At 45.9% G+C, this 19,296-nt stretch overlaps 1 long non-coding RNA gene across 6 annotated transcripts in view; it reads left to right on the plus strand.

Annotated features, from left to right (window-relative positions):
* Positions 1-19,296, plus strand: part of LOC137759763 (uncharacterized) — a 144,520-nt gene that overhangs the window by 61,988 nt on the left and 63,236 nt on the right. For 4 of the 6 annotated variants that reach the window (XR_011073142.1, XR_011073145.1, XR_011073141.1 and 1 more), the window contains exon 3: positions 13,137-13,234. This is a non-coding gene — a long non-coding RNA (uncharacterized lncRNA). Of the gene's footprint in view, positions 1-13,136; positions 13,235-13,425; positions 13,568-19,296 lie in introns of all 6 variants that reach the window. The other 2 variants (XR_011073144.1, XR_011073146.1) reach the window with 1 other exon arrangement.

Here is a 19,296-nt window from a genome sequence, read left to right on the forward strand (position 1 = left end):
GATGGGCGGCTGACTCCCTGGCCTTCTATTTTAAGATCATATTAGAATTCACACACACCTTCCTTGTCTGGGTGAAATTTAATAGGGCTGAGGTAGCCAAATGTTTTCCTTAAGGCAGTAAAACCAGCTGTGTTCACCAAAATTGAATCAGTAGAGGGTGCAGCCAACAAAGGAAAGGATGTTGGTGAAATGACCTGCAGTGGGATATACACTGATTGACCAAACAAACCTCTATCCGGAAACAACAGATGGAAACCCAGCACAATGTGGGGTATAGTGATCAGGGCCAAAAGAGAGGCCAGCTTTTCATTGCGGCTCAGTGGTCAGAGGCTTGCAGGAAAAGCAAGATAGTGTTTAAGAAATAATGATGTCTTATTATGAGAATCATTTTGCAATATATCCATATATCAGATCATTATGTTGTACACCTTAAACTAATATCATGTTAGATGTCAACTATATCTCAGTGAGACTGGACCCAAAAAAAGTGAACAAAAAAAAGAAAGAACAATGAAGCTGGTTACAGGGTTTTGATGGCATTCTGCTAAGACGTGGGTGCAGGGTCACTTCATAAGGTATAGGAGAGGCCTTCTTTCATGGAAAAAGGGGCTTCTGTGGGAGGAAAGAGCAAAAAGAAGGGGCTTCGTCTGGAGCATGAGGGGTTTAGGTCAGAGGTTTGGAACTGATGGGGACGATCAGAATGGTTGAAGTGATTTCTCAGGGAAGTTTCTGAAATGTCCTCTTTGTCTTCGATAAAGGCACAGATTCTTTTCTGCTGGAACGATTTGACCCGTGTGAAAGACCCCCCCGCCCGCCCTGGATTCTGTCAAGTCAGGGCCTCTGTGGGTGACGGCAGGTGCAGATGCTCTTGGCAGATACTGGGTTACGGCTTGCACAGCCACGTGCTTTCTCTGTCCAGGAAAGGAGCCAGACCAGCAAGACCCAAACTTTTCATGGGGTAAATGGCCTTTGGGGCTGCAGATGTACTTGGGAAAATGGCAAAGTATTTTTTTTTTCCTAATGGGTATCTCAACTTACTTCTTACAGCTATCACATGAGTTAGGTATTATTGTCCTTATCTTCTTCTTTCATCTAAACTTTGAATGTGACAGATTTTACACTCGCAGAAAAGTGAAGGTCTAATATGATGAGCCCATGTACTCACCACCTAGATTCAACACTTTTGTCTCTCTTTCCTTTGTCTCAGTATATGTTCGTGTATGTGTGTGTTATATCTATACTTATATACACTATCTCTGTATCGATATTTTTTCCTTTTGGCTGAATCTTTTTAAAGCATGTTGTGAACATTATGGCACTTCGCCTATTCAGGAAACAGAAACTGCACCTGCTGTTTGAGTGGAGACAATTTACTATAATGACTTAACTAGATACAAAGTTATTGGCTAGGTGACCAGAAGAATAAAATGACGACTCCAAGGAATCATGGTGGAGGCAGTTTCAGGAAGCATCCTTTGGGTTGGTGGCATAAAGGACAAATTGGGGTTATTAAACCAGACACCTACAGGAAGGCTCCCTGTCTCTGAGACTCTCCTGTTGGAAGCCGAGGGGCTGCTCAGCTAGTGCTGGTCTCTGACTTGTGGCGCTGGGACCCAAACCTCTGAGGAGGGGGCTGGTTGGAGGGTGCTGGTGTCTCTATGGGGCTGGATTTCGTGGCTGCTGTGGGAAGGAAGCCCTGCTGCTGGGGTGAAGAAGCAGTGCTGGGGGGCAAAACAGGAACAAGAAGCAGATGGGAAGGAGCAAGTCTCTTCTTCCTCATCCAGCCTTGCATACTCTCTCTAGCACCTGCTTTTTGGCAGATCCTCTCATGCGGGTTGCAGAGTCCCAGACCCAGCGTCACAAGGCCAAGTATAGTACGGTGAGTTTGGAGTCAAGACACAGCATTTTAATAACTGGCACAAACCTTAAATACTCTAGCATGCGTCTCCTATATTAAGAAGGTTCTCTTACATATACACAATAGCATTATCCTGCCAAAGAAACATTATCATTATCATTCATATGCACTCATTTAATAGTAATCATAATATCATTTAATATGCAATCCGTGTTATTCTCCCAAATGTGTTTTATGGCTGGGATTTTAGTTTTTTAGGGATTAGAATCTAATCAGCATTCCCGCATTGCATTTGCTTGATATACCTCTTTAGTCTCATTTTAGAACAGTCTACTGCTTCCCTCCTTCTTTTTAAATAACCATGACAAGATAGGCCAATTGAGTTGTACAAAGTCCCACATTTTGAATATCTGAGTGTTTCTTCATGCTGTTGCTTTACTTGTTCATCTCTCCCCAGTATTTCCTGTATCCTAGAATTGAAGTGTAAAGACTTGATTAGATTCATTCATTTTTGTCAAGAATATGGCGTAAGGGGTGATGTGCCCTTCATTGCAATGTGTATTTTAGCACATCAATTCTAGTGTCATCTTTTAAGACATTTATTAACTTCAGGCATACTTTTGTATCCTTGGGAACAAAAGCCGAACAATTCTCATGAAAAGAGGGGGTTTGCACCGTAACAGGTGCTGCCCGTTAGTTCTGGTAGAACTTACCCTTGTCCCCCTCATGCACTGAGCCCTCCCCGGCCATCCTCTTGCGTCATCTGGAAATGTTCTCTACTATGTACTGGAATGTCTGCTCATTGAGACTATGTTTTATCCCCCAAGAATCCTGTTTTGTAATCTTCTGGGCTCCCCACGAGCCCTGCAGGGTAGAGTGTAGGGCATCACCACCTCCCTGGCCATGCCACGCTTGGCTCTGTGCCGCCTCTGAGTGCTCTGCTGCAGAGCCAGTTGGGTGAGAACTGACTCCAAAAAAGGAGTTTTCTCCTCTTTTCTTGTCTGCGGTTGTCCTCTTCATGAGTTCTTCCAGGGGCTGCCTTGTAAACCTTGCACTCTGTCATGTCCTCACCCCTCTACAATCATGCCTTTCTTGCCAGACACTCTGGTCTGTCTCAGCATTCCTGATGCTCTCCCTGCTTTGCCTTTCACCACCTGGGGTCTTGGCCATCCTGACCTTCCTTTGGCATCACTGAGTAGAGCCACCTACTTTGGCTCATCTTTCTAGGTTTTATTTTCATCCAATCCATTTCACTTTCCCACGTGCATGAGTGGAAGGGTCAGGCATGCTTGTTCTGAGCCAAGTCAAAAGATTGGAGTTCTAAGTTTAGTTCCTTAACTTGGATGCCTGCAGGGCTCCAGGTAGAGGGAGGTTTTGAGGAAGATCAGATGGAAGAAAACCAGCAGCTCAAGTTCAAGGAGAAATGGCAACAGACCCACAGTTTCTGCAAGCTTGGGGTTCTGATGAACTGGAGAGCTCATGAAAAAAATAACCATACATTCTTTGTAGCTCCTCCTATCAAGAGGTGAAATCTATTTCCCTAACCCTTGAATCTTGTTGATCTTGTGGCTTGCTTTAACCAACTGGACATTAATAAAAGGCATGTAGGCAGAGGCTTGCAAAATGCTTGCCTATTGAGGCTTTCCCTCTCTTGCCGATGCAGGAGCACCAAACTAGCCTGCTGGACAGGCCATGTGGAGGACAACTGAGGTATCCCATCCAACACCTGTCAGCCTCTGATTGCAGCCATATACATGAGCCTAGGCGAGACCGACTAAAGAAATGCTAGCTGAGCCCAGGCCAAACTGCTGACATCCAGAATGGTAGCTAATTAATGATTGTTTTAAGCCACTAAGCTTTGGGGTGGTTTCTTATGCAGCAAAGGCTAACTGGTACATGTGCCCTCTGATGGGGGCAGCTCCTACTCAGCCTAGAGCTGCCCTGCCAGAATATGCACCCAGTATCACCATGTCTTCCAATTTTTTTCAGAGAAGAGAAAAGTTCAAGATAATTTTTACATGAAGTAGTCCAACTATTAAATGCTGGCACTAATTAAAAAAATATTCTAGAGACCCCCCCAAAACATCTGGGAGCTGGACTTATCTCCCTGTGGCCATCTTCCTTCTCCCTACCGGCTCCATTGTTTGCCTCATAATTCTCCCCGATCCAGGGGAAGTGGACTTTGGAAGGGGGCACATGAGTCAGCGGCAGCCTCTAGGGACCCCTGGGGTCAAAAGCTTCATCTTGGCCTGCCTTCTATCACTGAGTCAGTTAGGGATATTTGTGGAAGGATGAAGATGCCTCTAAAAAAAACCCCGAGGAGCGCATTTCTTTGGCTCGTTCCTCAACACTCGAACAAAACGCCACCTCCTCTGAGCTCCTTCACCACGTGGTTCATTCCTCCACTAGGGCAAGTGATAAATTCGGTACTTTTCCCCCCCCTCTCTTCTATCTCCCTCACTAGACTTGGGGGAGCTTCTGGAGGGCCAAGTCCGGGGGACTTATTTACCTTTCCGCCTCGCTGCTCAGACTGATGCTGCGTGTGGAAGGGGCAGGCGAGCTGTCGAATACCTGGAATGTTCTTTTTGTGCCCCTCCTCTCTGTGGGACGGGCTGCGTCTTGTCCTAATCCCAGTCACCTTTCCTGGAAACTCTGTATCAGAGTGAGTCATGGAGCACAAATGTTCATCTAGCTAAGGAATTTGAAATGGAAGTTTCTTACACTTTGGTCAATTTATGGAAAAGCAACAAACAAACTAAAAACAACCCCCTAGAGCAAACACAGAAGTCCTCCCCATGTCAAATGTGTCAGAGGCAAGCTCCAGAGATGGGGTGTCAAGCTGGCTCTCGGCCTGGGAGAGTGATTTTCCTTCTTGAGGCCTCGGAACTGTTGGGGCCACAGGGCAGCCTGACGTGGGCCTCTGAGCAAGGTGATTTAACTTGAGAGGGGCCTGCGGCGTTTTATTGGGTCTGTGCACTCCAGGCCAGGCCAAACATCTGGCTGATTAGGGAAGAATAAAGCCGCCCAGTGTCTGGTCCCATAACTCCTTGTATTCCCATTGAGAGTGTGATTGCGCGGACACATTTTTCCATTTTTATTCACATATTTCACCTCTCACAGTCTAAGACTTGACGTGGACTGGGTAGGCCAGAAAAACTTTGAGTGTGGGCCATCAGAGACCCTCAGGGGAGTCCCGGGGAAGAACAGATGTGCCCGGCGGGGCCTCCCGCTCCTTTCTGCACTGGCTCGCTGAACCCAGCTGTTGGAGGCTGCCTGGTCTTGGCAGGAGCCAGGCGGGAGGTGCACGGCTCGCCTCTCTCCACTAGGGGGTGGGGCAGTTTGGAGTCCAGCGCTGAGGCTGCTTGCAGGAAACTCACCGGCAAGGAAACCAGGAGGCTCAGCGGACTCCTTGAGCCACAGGGATCCGACGGGGGCCAGGCCGTTTGATGAGTTGCCTCCTAGCGGTAGGTCTGGTTCTCGGTGAAGGATGAACAAGTGGGTCTGGCCCAGTGTGGCTCAGGTGGGCCAGTGAGGGCAGCTCCTCTGGGCTGCGACCCCTGCAGTCCTGAGCTGCCGCCCCATCCCCAGGCTCTTCCCCATCCGTGATGGCTCTGTCCTTTGTCACAGGCCAACCATAAAAGGTAACTGGGCGCCGGGTGGAGGACATGGGGATGGGCTTCTTCTTTTACCACACTGCCATATGGGGCCTCGGGCTTTCCCATGGCAAGGGGAGTCAGGGTGCCTGGAAACCTGCTGCAACTTGGAATATTTCCCCAACTTCCTGCTTACTGCCTGAATTTCCGGCGTGAGAAATTTTACTCCTTTGCGTCAAGGTGTGGGTGCTGTGGTCCCTTTTACAAATGCAACTCTTGGGGCTTCCCTGGTGGTGCAGTGGTTGGGAATCCGCCTGCCAATGCAGGGGACACGGGTTCGAGCCCTGGTCCAGGAAGATCCCACATGCCCTGGAGCAACTAAGCCCGTGCGCCACAACTACTGAGCCTGCGCACCACAACTACTGAAGCCCGCGTGCCTAGAGCCCGTGCTCCGCAACAAGAGAAGCCACCACAGTGAGAAGCCCGCGCACCGCAAGGAAGAGTAGCCCCCGCTCGCCGCAACTAGAGAAAGCCTGCGCACAGCAACAAAGACCTAATGCAGCCCCAAAAAATTAAATAAATAAAACAAATCTATTAAAAAAAATGCAACTCTTTCAGAGAGAAGGAATACATTAAGAAAAGGACATTGTACGTCTTCTTTGGAGAAATGTCTATGTAGATCTTCTGCCCATTTTTTGATTGGGTTGTTTTTTCTGTAATCTATATGGGTAAATCATCTGAAAAAGAATGAACTTATGTATATGTATAACTGAATCACTTTGCTGTACACTTGAAACTAACCTAACCCTGTAAATCAACTATACTCCGATAAAATTTAAAGTAAAATAAAATAAGATTAGGAAAAAAAAGAGAAAGGACCATTGTAGTAGGCTTAGAGTGAATTAATCTATCACATTCCTCTCCCCCCCCTGCCCCCCGCCCCCAGGGCCCTTGACCTTGAAGCAGAGGATGGAAAGGAAGGACAGGGACCGGGGCTGAGAGAGAAAGAAGCATTAGGAGGTCTGGAGCACGTGGAGAAGAGTAACAGTAGAGGCCTCTTGGCAGATTTCTGGGGAGGGAAAATGGAGTAGAAAGAGGGTTTTTAGAACGGAAGAGGGGAGCTAAAGAAGGAGGAGGCAGGACATTGAAGAAATATTCCATGATTTAATTTCAGGCTGCCTTTCTGCCTGAGCTCCTTGAATTCTGAGCTAAATTTTTAGTTTCTCACGCTTCCCAACTTCCCCATCACTTCCTGAGGGTTTGCCAGAAGGATGAAACGCAAACTCAAGTTCCTGAACTCTCTGAGTCTGGATTTTCTAGCTGGTAAATGGAGAGAACTATACTCACCATTATTCATGGATGGAACCAAGCACAGTATCTGTAAGGAAATACTAGTCTATTGATGCCATAAAAGATTACAGTGTCTTCCTTTATATGTCTATGCAATAGTACATAAATAGTAAAAATGCTACTGTTGCTGGGAGATTGCAGCAAGGGTTCTGGTGAGAAGGGAAGGCCAGGAAGATGCTGGCCTCAGCCTGTGAACCACCATCCAGTCGTGTCAGATGTTGCCATCATCTGAGAGTAGGGAAGAGGGTCCAGATTGGCTTCTGAGATTTTCAGAGAAGTAGCCAGACTTTTTTTATTTGGAGGGCAGGTGGGCTACATATAGACCCAGGCTTTAAGTACTCAAGCATTTTTTTTAAAAGCTAAAATAGACAAGCAATGTACAAACACCACTTTCAGTGATTTACACCCAAACAAATAATTTCAGAAAACCACAATCTACCAAAAGTATAAAAAGCAAACCCCGTAAAAATGCAAAATGGAACAAACAGGATGCTTGTTTTCCTATGTGCAGACAGGCCTTTCCCATCCTGTGGCCCAGATGCTCTTCCCTGCTCTGTCTTCATGGAGTGAAAGGAGGGCCCAAACGTCTATGAATCCACCCCTCCTCCATCTAGGGCGCCTTGTAGCAAACACATAGAAAACAGCAGGACAACCTATGTAAATAAGGATGCCAGAGTGAAGAGGAGCGAGGGTAAGACAATAAGAACGTATCCGAGGTAGACTTGTGCAAAGACATTTGGGCTTTAAAGTCCTGCGCAGTTTCTGAAGGTGGACTACAGGTTTGTCTGTGAGCTTAGTGGCGGCCAAAGCAAAGAGGGAAATAAGAGCCACAAGAGGACCCACACTGTCCATCAGCCGAACCTGCGTCAGCTTGCTTAGCAGAAGCACGGTACTTACTGGAACTGAGGCTGGGCTGCCTTCTTCCCTAAGTTTTCATGGATGAAGTTGAGGACTTCCTGACCCCAGTGCTGCCATACACGGCAGGGTGAGTTGTATAAGCCTCACCAGAAAAATCCCTCCGTGGAGGCAGATGCCGTGTAAGCAAGGCCCATCCAATAAATATGATTGTACAAGAACCCCAGACACTCTGGCCCGAACATTCAGCTTTTTCATGGTCAGATTTTACCCAAAAGTAAAATTTAGAAAATGTGGAGCAGTTGCTTGCAAGGTGTGTCCTGTGGGATAATAATATGCAAGATGTGAACAAAGGTGAAACCAAGGTAAAAGGGCTATTTTTGTAAACTGCAAACACTCTTGGAACCTTTCATGGGCTGCTGCACTTATACCTCTATGGTTTGCAGTGTCTCCAAAACCTATGTAACAGCTTAACTCTGTGCTGTCTGTAGGATCTTGGGGGTCCCGTGGAGGGGGAGGACTGAAAACAAAAAAGACCTCAAAGCCCCAAAGCTAGAGTTGCACCGTTTTGTTCCCCAGCTGCACCTTGGCCTCAAACTCATTTTTGAAAGGGATGCTTGTGGGGTGTCACCTCGGATGGCACTCTTCCGAAGCAGTGTTTCCTGGATTGGCTATAATTTTCCTAGAGAATGTAGATTAATGATATAAATATAATTTATAATTGCTTTAACAGTAATATGTAACTAAGTAATATGCTTTAACAGTAAATATGCAACTAAGCCCCACCTAAAATGATCTTGCATCTGTCCAGTGATGAGCCTGGCCCTGAATCACCACAGTCCTGGGCTTGATGTGTCAGTGAAGGGCTGACCCATTCACTCGGGCCGCCCACGAAGCGCAGGGTGGGGTGGGGGAGAGCTTCAGGGAAACTTCTAGAAATGAGCTGGAAGAAATTGAGCGTTATTCCCAATTTCTGAAAACTCCTCAGTGGGTCCACTTCTTTTTCTGCTTTGTTTATGTATTTTTTTGGTCTTCCTGAAGGGCTGTTTCCAGATGGGATCCTTCAGGTTGTATGAGAGTGGATCAGGTTCATAGCCTATCAGATCATCAGCATTTCCCCCAGTTTTGTGGCCAAATGTTTGGAAATGTTTGCTTTCCAAAGGCAGCCATTCATTTATCTCTTTCTGCAGCAAACATACATTCAGTGCTGGCCATATGCAAAACAAGAGGGAGCAGACACACACAAATATATACAAAAGTCATCTGAAAGTTACATAAATCTCTGTATAAATAGCATAAACCAGATTTCCAGCCAAAAATGGCAAGCATCATGGGTTTGACAAAGAACATGTATACAACAAACCCTATTCTTTTAGTAAAATGATTTTTAAACAGTTTACAATCAATGGTTGTTTACTTACCAAACCAGTCTGATCGCTAAATATGGGCATCCCGATTTGGGACAGAGTGACGTGGATGCATTTTGACTTTCTGAAGTCAGTCTGATTTTGAGTGTCCTCCCCCTGCTCTGGACATAAGGCCTTTCTCTGTCCTTTTCCTTTATACCATTGCTCAAGACTAAGACCTTTAATATACTAGCATAATCCCATTCAGCAAACATTTCCTGGCTATAGTGTCTTAACATCTTCACATTGGAGAAACTTTCATCTGATCCCCTCCAAAGACCTTCTGAAACCCACCTTGGGTACAAAAACTTCCCCTTGGGAAATTTTCTCTTTAGCTTTCTGCCAAGCAGGGCTCTAAAAGAAAACAGAACCCCCCCTTCTACGAGTATTATGGTTAAGAGAGGTTTTGCCGCAGATCATTTTCAAGCGAGGTGATGTACTGTGTTCATCAGCGGTCTGAACAATCTGTGATTTTGTTGGTAGGAAATGCGCAAACAGTGGAAAAAAATCCCCAGGGTGGTTAAAAGCCAGTGAAGATAAATTTCTTTTACAGTACCATTATTCGTAAAAAAATGATATGTTAGAAATGAAATTCTCTCTACATGTTGGGTCAAAGATCAAAAGGAGCTGTTGTCTGGATTCGGGGAAAGATCAATAATACAATAATAGGGGATGTTGTGATTCTGGAGTGTGGACAGTCGTTCATTCACTACCATGCGTAAAATAGCTAGCTAGTGGGAACATGCTATAAAGCACAGGAAGCTCAGTTCGATGCTCTGTGACGACCTAGATGGGGGGCCTGGGGCGGGGGGGTGGGAGGGAGGTCCAAGAGGGAGGCGATATAGCTGATTCACTTTATTGTACAGCAGAAACTAACACCACATTGTAAAGCAGTTATACTCCAATAATAAAAAAAAAAGATTACAATAGAAATTCACATATGAATGAAAACAGTGTCTTCCTGACTTGCCCCAAAGATTTGCATGAACTAAGGAGACCTTCTTTCCAGCACGTGGATGTGTCTGACAAGGAGTATTAATGGATTTGCCAATTGCAATTTCTGGAAGTCAGCACCTGCTTAGGAGGATCTCCTTAGAGACAGTGGAGAAGGGATGTTAGTGGATTAATCCATTAGCATCCTGTTTACACTTTCTCTTATGTCTAACTTTCCCCTTAATTGCAATGTTGTATTGTCCTGAAAGTCTTAGTTCTGTAGCCTAAATGTTTTGTGCTGGCCTGCACTGAGAGGGAAGATATTTCTGGCTAAGGAGGTGTGGTCAAATAGGAGTTGTAATACTAGTGAAATTCACCTCCAACATTAGCCAGTCAGTATTTACTGAGCAACTCCTATGTGCCAGGCGTGTGTGTGTGTGTGTGTGTGTGTGTGTGTGTGTGTGTGTGTGTGTGTGTGTGTGTGTTCTAGCATCAGAAGAGTTAGGCAGGGCACTGAGGATCTCTAATTCTCCCTCGTTGCTATTTTATCTCTTTTCTTAGCATTGCACATCAGCATTTTGCAGCTTGCAAACAGCATTTTCTCTTTAAGTATACCTCTTTCTTTCTCTGAAAATCTGAATTTCACACTGGCATGAAGCAATGTTATTGGAGAACAAAACCATCCTGGTCCTAGAACCCATGAAGTCTGGCTTCAGCCTTTCCACCTTGAGTTTTCAAGATGCAGTTGTTTTCTTCTAAGAAAATAAGGGAGCAAGCTTCTTGTCTTCTTTCCTGTGGGTAAGAGTAGGTTATGACTTTAGAATGTTGTCCTCGTCCAACAAGTTTTGCAACGCAATGACCTCATCTGTATGAACTCAGATTCTGTGGTCTTATAAAAAAAGACATAGAAGATTAATTGGAGGGGTTATTTGGAACAATTGATACTACTTTATCTTATTTGATATGTCTTTGGTTCTTAACTTGTTGAGTTAAAGATGTTTGTTTCCTAATTGATTACTTGAAAATGATTCTTGGATGCGTTTTGGCACTGGGTATTTTTTATTTAAAAAATACAGATTTTTAATTCCAAAAAATGCAGAAAGGAGAAAATTTAAATAGCCTATGATCAGATATTTAAAAATTCAATGTGGATATATAGCTATATTTATTTATAAAAGTGGGTTCATATTGTACAAACCATTTGTAACCAGTGTTTTTCACTTCATATATCATGAACATTTCCATGTTGTTTCGTATTTTTCTCTATCATCATTTTAATATCCGCATAGTTATTCCCTGTGTATAATGCCATAATATATTAAACCAGTTCATTGTTTGGACAGTGAGGCTATTTCCAACTTTTTGCTTTTATAAACAATGTTTCACTGGACATCCAAATGCATGTATCTTTGGCCATGATGATTTTCCTTAGGGATAAATGCTTAAAAGTGCATTAGCTATGTCAAAGTTTATGCATATTTTTAAAATTATTAATAGACTTTGCAATATTGCCTTCCAAAAAGGTTTTACTAGTTTACCCTCTATGAACAGTGTATGAGGTTCTTTACCTGTCTGTCCTCTTATCAATAAGTATTATACATTTTTTTGGATACATATTTGCTAGTTTGATAGGCAAAAATGTTATCTGACTTTTCATTGTGTGTCCTCAATTATTAGTGGGGATGCAAATTTTATATTTATTAGCCACTTGTATTTCTTCTTTCATGAATTGCTTATTTATGTCTTTTCCTCATTTTTATTACAGTGTGGTTTTTCCCCAAGTGCTTTTTATATGTTAAGATAGTAAATATTTACTATCATTAATATTGTAAATATTTTCCTCTCCTAATATAATTTAAGGTAATTTCTCTTTTTTTACGCATAAGTTTTTCAATTTTGTGCAGTGGAGTCCATAAGTCTTTCCCTCTGTGGTTTCTGCCTCTATCATATGCTTAGCGTTTAGCCTTTATTTTAAACGCTATAAATGCAGTGCATACATGCTCCTTATGAAGGGTCCAAATGATGGATACGAGTGTAAAATGGAAAGCAGGGTTCTGTCTCCTGCTCTCCATTCCTATACCCCAGAGTAACTACTGTTAGCCATTTGGATGCCCTTGGTCTTTATAAAACAGGAGTAATTGATCTTTGGTCAATGGAACGACCATTTTCACTTGTTTATGCTGTGGTGGTGCATTGAGCTGTTGGTAGTGGCGTCAGCTCCCCATCCTCTGCACGGCATTCTCTTTCTCCAGGCCCTAGGACTGGTGTGGTCTGCGTGTGTTTATGGCTGGGGGGCTCTCAGCCTCTTGGTTGCTGCTCTGGGACCCGGTAAGCAGCTTGTCCAGAGGCTGGGATGGAATGAGAACGGGACAGTCCAGCTGGCCCAGTGTGCTCTGCTCTGGCGCGTGAGATCTGGAATCAGATGCTTTCGTGTGGGTCAGGCCTTCCAAAAGGGGACACGCCCAAGGGGCCCCTCCATGCCCAGCGTCAGGTGAGCTGAGTCAGGCTGTTCAAGAGCCTGACCTTGACTTCTGGTGACCACAGCTTCAGAGTAACGTGTCTGAGGTCACCTGGGCAATTGGACCCAGGACTCAAGGCTCTGTCCTCTTCCCTGAGGCTTTTACGCTATGCTATTACAATGGATCCATCCTGAAATGCTTTTGTGAATACAAGGGGCACTGAATGCTCTGAAAATTTCTGATTCATCTTTATGGAAGGTTAAAATAAAATAACATTTTAAAAAACCACATTTAAAAGAAGCCAGCCTCTATTCTTCACACAAAGTTCCCGAGAACACTATTACACACCCCATGGAGCCACACAGGGAGGTAAAATGCTCCTTCCTTCTTGATTTGAATCAAGAACTTGGATTGGATGAATATTGGTTTCATTCACAGAACATTTTGATGTCTGATTTTTGTACCTGTTCAGTAGTCTTTGAAAATATACAGGTTAAGCTCAGGTTCAAACTGGTCTGCTATTTTTGTTTTCCGGGAAGAAAACACTTTTGTGTGTTTCATTGCTTGGTAACAAAATTAACGCTTGGGTCCAGCTCAGGGTCTGGCTAATGGGGGGGTGGGTTGTTTTGGTCCCGGATTGACAGTGTGAGCTCTTGATGCGACTGAATTTCTTCTGTTCCAGGGGAGAACTGCTCCTCTGTTAGCCAGCTGCCGTCACAGCGCCTGAGACGCCTGAGACGTGTGTCAGGATTCCCTGGGAAGGATGCCTCACCTGGCCAGGTAGTGAATGGGGCTCTGTGCAGGGAATGGAGCTGGGCAGAGCAGATGGGTGGGAGTGGCGGACAGGGGGAACCTCGGCAGGGAGTTACTCCTCCACTTGCAGACCTGGGCTGCCCAGAGAGGCAGCCCCCAAATGCCACTGGTCTTTCCTCTTGCCTGACCTGCGCCTTCCTGAAATCCTCTCACAACAGACGAATCCATCAGCAGATGCTTGGGAGGAACTGATGTGTGATAAATGCACCATTGGGCTGAGGGTGCGTGTCTGCAGAGCAGAGTGGTATGACCTAGAAGTTTATCATCTTAAAGAATCCCCGTCTTGGCACATCTGGCTGGGTGAGCTCTGGCAGGTGACTTCTTTTCTTTGAGCTGCCCTTCCACGTCTTTCGAACGGGGAGAATGAGATACCAACTTGCAGGATGGCTGTGAGCATCTATAGCAATTTGCATATAATGGGTTTCTTAGCACAGTGCCTGGGATTTGGTAATGTGCTTAGCTACTCTTAGGAGTTTTGGGTGGGGGGACACAGCACATATGCACGGACTGTGACCTGAAAATATCAAGCTGGTATAAGAACAAGTGGGTGGCACAGACAGGTTAAATGTTGCAGGAATTCAAAGCAGGATGTGTCCCCAAGGGCTGGGGAGAGAAGGGCAGGCTTCCTGGAGGTTTGAACTGGGCTTTGAAAGAGAATTCCGTGGAAAGGAAGGTGAAAGCAAAGCAAAGTTGGTGTGCTCTGCCCAGAGCCCAGATGCGTGCATCACCTCTCCACTGCCTTTGTTTTAGATGTTAAGAGCCCTGACCAAAGCCATACGGGGCTAGAGGCAGTTTCCTCTCTTGTACTTTATCCATCGGTGTTGCTATTTGTTATTATGCTTTCGGTTGCAAGTGACAGAAAACTCGAATCAAACTGGCTTAAGCAGAAAACCAGAAGAAAAGAATCACCACAACAAAACCCAGCAACAACAGAGAAGAGCATGCATTGACTTCCCTCTTGAGCAAACCCTCCCCATGGTGACTTCTGGCCTTTCCAGGATTAACCCAGCTTCACATCCAACAGAGAGAAAGCATCTCTCTTCCCTCAAGTCCATCGTCAGGTCTCGTTGGCCTGGCTATGGTCATGGGTCTGCCCGCAACCAATCACTGTGGCCCAGGTGTGTATTTATTTTGTCATGCCACCTGCTCATCATAGAAGCCTTCAAAGTGACCTGATCTTGGGGGTTCTTACTGGTGGGAGGGGGAGTGGCTCCTGAGAAAACGAAAGCTGCAGTGCCCACTTGATGCTGGGACAAGGTCTACACACTCCTCGTGGTCATTTTATCCACAAAGTCAGAAGAGGCACCGTAGAGTCACCACCACCAAGAACAAAAGCTTATCTAGTGGCAGCAAAAGAACTAGAAATTCAGCTCTGACTGCCCATGTCTCCAGGAGCAGAAGAAACTGGAGGGCCCAAGGTGTGGTCCTGGCACAGGGCATGGTGTGGTCCTGGCACAGGGCATGGCGTGGCCCATCCAAGACGGGTCTGGAGAGCTGCTTATTAGAGTGCCAGGGCACTGGACCATGGTACTGGTGATTGCTGCAGCTTACGGAGGTAGTGTGGTCAGACAAAGGAGAAGATCTGAGTGCATCGTGCAGGCTGACTTTGAGTCCAGGGCTCGGAGTGCGGAGGAAAGACCTCATGCCTGAGAGTCCCTTATCACCCCTGCTGTCCTTCTTCTCCAGCAGGTAGCCAGGCTGGTTTCCCTTCCCATGTCACAACCCGGGTGCTGGGTATTCCCGAGCCAGCTTACTCTCTGGTCTGTGGCTGCCAGGATGGAGGGGAGAAGTAACAGCCTGTGTGCTGCGTGGAGTCTTCTGGGGGTTGGTGGAGATCACCTCCAGGCTCCCCTGCCCCTTGCTCTCTGGGGGTGCTCAGAGCCCACCTGGCCTGGCCGGTTTGCGCCTGGTGTCTTCAGTTATATCCCTCAGGGGATTTGTGTGCAGTGATGTATGAAGTGGGTGCTCCAAGGGAAGGTGGTCAGGGATGGGAAGAAGACATGAAACCAAGCAAGAGGGTGGCTTTAGATAGAGCCCATGAGGGTGGCTTAAGCCTAATCCTGCTAGGGTGTAACTCACCTCTCAGAGTTGGTGCTGAGCAAGAGAGCTGGCCTTTCATACTCCCACGACTTTCAGTTATCGGCCAAGGGCCACCCGGAGGGACATGAACTCCAAGCACTTCTCGAAGGTTCAGGCTTTTGGAAACAAAAACACGTGGAAAGTGGGGGGATGGGCACCAGAAACAGCAAAAGGCACTGGGGTGGGAGTGTGGTCTGGATGGAGCAGGGACACTATCTATTCCAGTAGTGTCTTCTGTTCACAAAACTCCACTGCATGTGTTCTTGCTAAGACGCATGAGCAGAATTTTTCCCTGTGGGGAACAGTCCAGGAAGCACTCAAGCCTCTGTATTAACTGGATCTGAGAAGACTGAACTAAGCGCAATCAGCTCATCACACTGACCAGGACAGGGGTGGCTTCAGGCATGGCTGCACCCAGGTGTCTAAATGACACATCAGGAGCCCTCACTGTCTCTTAGCTCTGCCTTTCTCTGTGCCGGCTCCATCTTCAGGCTGGTGCTCTCCTCATGGGGGCAGGATGGCCTCCAGCAGCACTGGGCAGACTTAAGTCCAGTGGAAAACTTTCAGTAAGGAAGTAGGCTTCCGGTAAGGGCCCTGGGATGAATTCTGACTGGGTCATGCCCTCCCCTGAAAACTCTCTGATGTTGTGAGTGACCAGGTCTGGGTCACCTCACCCCTGGAGTAGTGTATGTGTGTGTGTGTAAAACTTTCCCAAGGAACACTGGAGCTCTGTTACTAGGAGAGGAGACTAGGCTAAGGCTGGGGCTCGGGCCCCAAAGTCAGGCATTCTGGGCCATGTGGCAGAACCACAAAGATGTCTCGTCCTCCCCTGATGCTCATGTGACCTGTCCCTGACTTGGGAGGCTGGAACCAGGGGTTCAGATCTCAGGGGCTAGAGTCTCCTTTCTGGCTTGGACTGTGTTGTTGTGTGCATTTATTCACTTTACTTTTTCAACTTAATATTACAAAAGTTATATGGAGGCATATTATAAACATTCAAACAATATATAATGTATAAAAAATATTTTTAAAATATAAAATATATAAAAATATTTATATTATCTATTACTATATATATTTATATTTATACTTACATATATAATAGAAAACATATAAAATATAAAATGCAAATCACTCATAATCCTAGCCCCAAAGAAAATCACCGTTAGTCGGTTTTGGGAGTGTCACTCTCTAGATACCCGTTTCTCCATCTCAGTGACCCAAATTTCCACCTCTTTCTTTAATAACCAGATGAAATCACTCCAGCCCCTCTCTCTTGTGACTTTGGAAATCTCTCTTATTTTTTTGGCCGTACCACGCAGCTTGCAGGATCTCAGTTCCCTGACTAGGGATTGAACCCAGTCCGGCCATGAAAGCACCGAGTTCTAACCACTGGACCACCAGGGAATTCCCAAATCTCATCTTCCTTACATTGTAACTTGTCACTTCTTGCCTTGAGCCCGCCCATCTGTGTGTCCATTAACATGATTTTTACTGAGTGCCTGTTAGATCAGGAGTGTGCTGTAGGCACTTGAGATGCATTGGTGATCAAAAGCTAAGATTCCTACCCTGGTGGAGCTTACATTTTTGTGGGGTCCAGGCAATCAACAATCAACTAACAAATAAACCATTCTTGTAAACTGTGGAAAGCCTTCCAATAACAGGGTTATTGCCTTCTTCTTCCTCCTCTTCCTCCCCTCCCCTTCCCTTCCCTCTCCCCCTCTTTCTCCTTCTCCACCCCTCCTCCTCCTCCCCTCCTTCATCATCATTATCATCATCATCATCATCATCCTCATCACCACTAACATTTATTCTAACTGTTCTAAGCATTCCACATGCATTAACTTATTTAATCCTCACAACCACTCTAGGAAGCAGATGCTATTCTTACCCCCATTCTACTGATGAGAAAATCAAAGCACAAAGAGACTTAGTAACATGCCCAAGGTCACATCACTAAAAACTGCTAGAGCAAGGATTTGAATGCTGGTGATTTGATTCCAGAGCCAGAGAGGTAGCTGTGACCCTCAGTACATTACAGTATCATCCAGTATTCTGATGAACATTGGTTTCATGAGACAGTAATAGACATTCCAGAAGGAAAAGGGGGTAGTTAAACGGTTTAGGAAAGGCTGGGCTAAATAGGGAAATAAACAGCTTTCTTTACTGCAGGACTTCTCAGAGCCTTTAATTTGCTAAAGTATGAATCTCTAGTGGCAGCAATTTCCAAACTTAGCTGACTGTGCTTTTTGGGGTGGAAACACCTTTCAACATCGCATGGCACTGGTATGTCACTGAATGCAGTTTAAGCAAGGCTGCTTTGTGGCTTATTTTTCCTTGCCATTCCTACTTGTAGTTTTCAGACCTCATCTTTCTCTGACAACTGCTGAGTATCCTTTTAGTACTCACTCTACTCAGGTGATCCATGCAGGGTGGGTGGGTGAATTTCACATGGGGCATGTTGTTCTGACACTTGACGCTCAACAGCATTTGTCTCTGGCAGTAATGAAGTTGGTGTGGAGCAGAGTAGGTGCTGAGCTGGACTGGTGGCGTGGTCCAGAAGGGCAGGAGGGCAGTAGGAGGGCAGCGAATACACGCCATGTATGGTCTGCTGAAACCCCACGTGACAAGGCAGGGGCAGCGTCTGGGTCTCAGACGAGGTGTGGGGTCCTCACCGTGGTTGGTCTTTAGAATCCAGGGTGGACCCAAGGAGCAGGAGACTGTCCACGACGTGAGCAGGTCTGTCCAGGCAGTGGCTTCATCCATCAATGGGGCTCACTGTTGCTCCCAGCCGGAGCAGCTCTGCCCTCCCCGTGGCTTTTGGCACCTTCCCTAGTGTGGACCATAAAGGCAGGAAGATTTGTGTTCCCTGAGTGAAGCAGGGATGAAGCAAGACTCAAGTTTTGCTTTCAAGTTGAACTTGCAAGGATCCTCCTGGGGTGATTTCCATGCCTGGCTTCTTAAGACTTTCAGAGCATAGGAGAAGGCCCACAGGGCAGCAGTTTAAGGCAACACGTGGTCCTGACCTGGTCAGAACTAAGCTTGAATTCAGTCTGGCGGTGCAACTTCTCAGAATCTCAACTCTGAGAAAGAAAGAGTGATGGATAGAAAGTGAGTTTTGAGGAGGAGAGATGCAAAAACTGAAAATTAAAAAAAAAAAAAAAAAAAAGGAACAGTGGCAGGACTCTGTGGGGCTTTGGAACTGTAGGCCCTGGAAGACTCTATGGGAAGTGATCAAGTGCAGTCATCGTGTGGATGAGATGACTAGTGACCTCCAAATGTCCATTCTTCCTTTTCAAGTAGCACTGCTGTCTGGCTAGTCCCAGCCTCCCTTGCAGCTAGGTGAGGTCATCTGACTAAATTCTGTCCAAGGAAGTAGAAGAAGGAGTAGTATGTGGTATTAAAGGAACTGACCTTAAATGGGAGGGAATACCCTTCATCTCCTCTTTCTTCTTCTGGCTGCTTGGAATGCAGACATGATGCCTGGACTTGAGCAACCATCTTGGACCATGAGATGACATGCCAAGGATGGTGAAGTACAAAGACAGAAGGTGACACTGTGGAGCCACCACACCAACCCTAAGCTGTCTATCTCTAGACTACTTTTATGGAAAAGTGAAATAAATGTCTGTCTTCTTTTAACTCACTGTTATTTCCAGGGGGCTGTTGGGGAGTTCTGTTATATCAATGGAACCGATACAGCCATAACTCTACCTTTCTAGCCTAGATGGGTGGTAGCCTGAAAAGTAAAATTCTGGAGATCTGAGGTCAGAGTAGAAACGTGGAGGCCTCGGGGTGGTGACACGTTCTCCTGACTGGCTCAGGCTGCTGCTGTCCACAGCCCCGCTGTACTCCTCCTTTTTTGGCCAAAGCAGTGAAAGAGATGGACATAGGATGGTGGGGAGGGGAAGCTATGACTGGTCCTAGTGAGGCTGGGTTGCCAAATGTCT

The sequence above is a fragment of the Eschrichtius robustus genome, chromosome 2 (genome assembly GCF_028021215.1).
Source record: "Eschrichtius robustus isolate mEscRob2 chromosome 2, mEscRob2.pri, whole genome shotgun sequence".
Lineage (NCBI taxonomy): Eukaryota > Metazoa > Chordata > Mammalia > Artiodactyla > Eschrichtiidae > Eschrichtius > Eschrichtius robustus.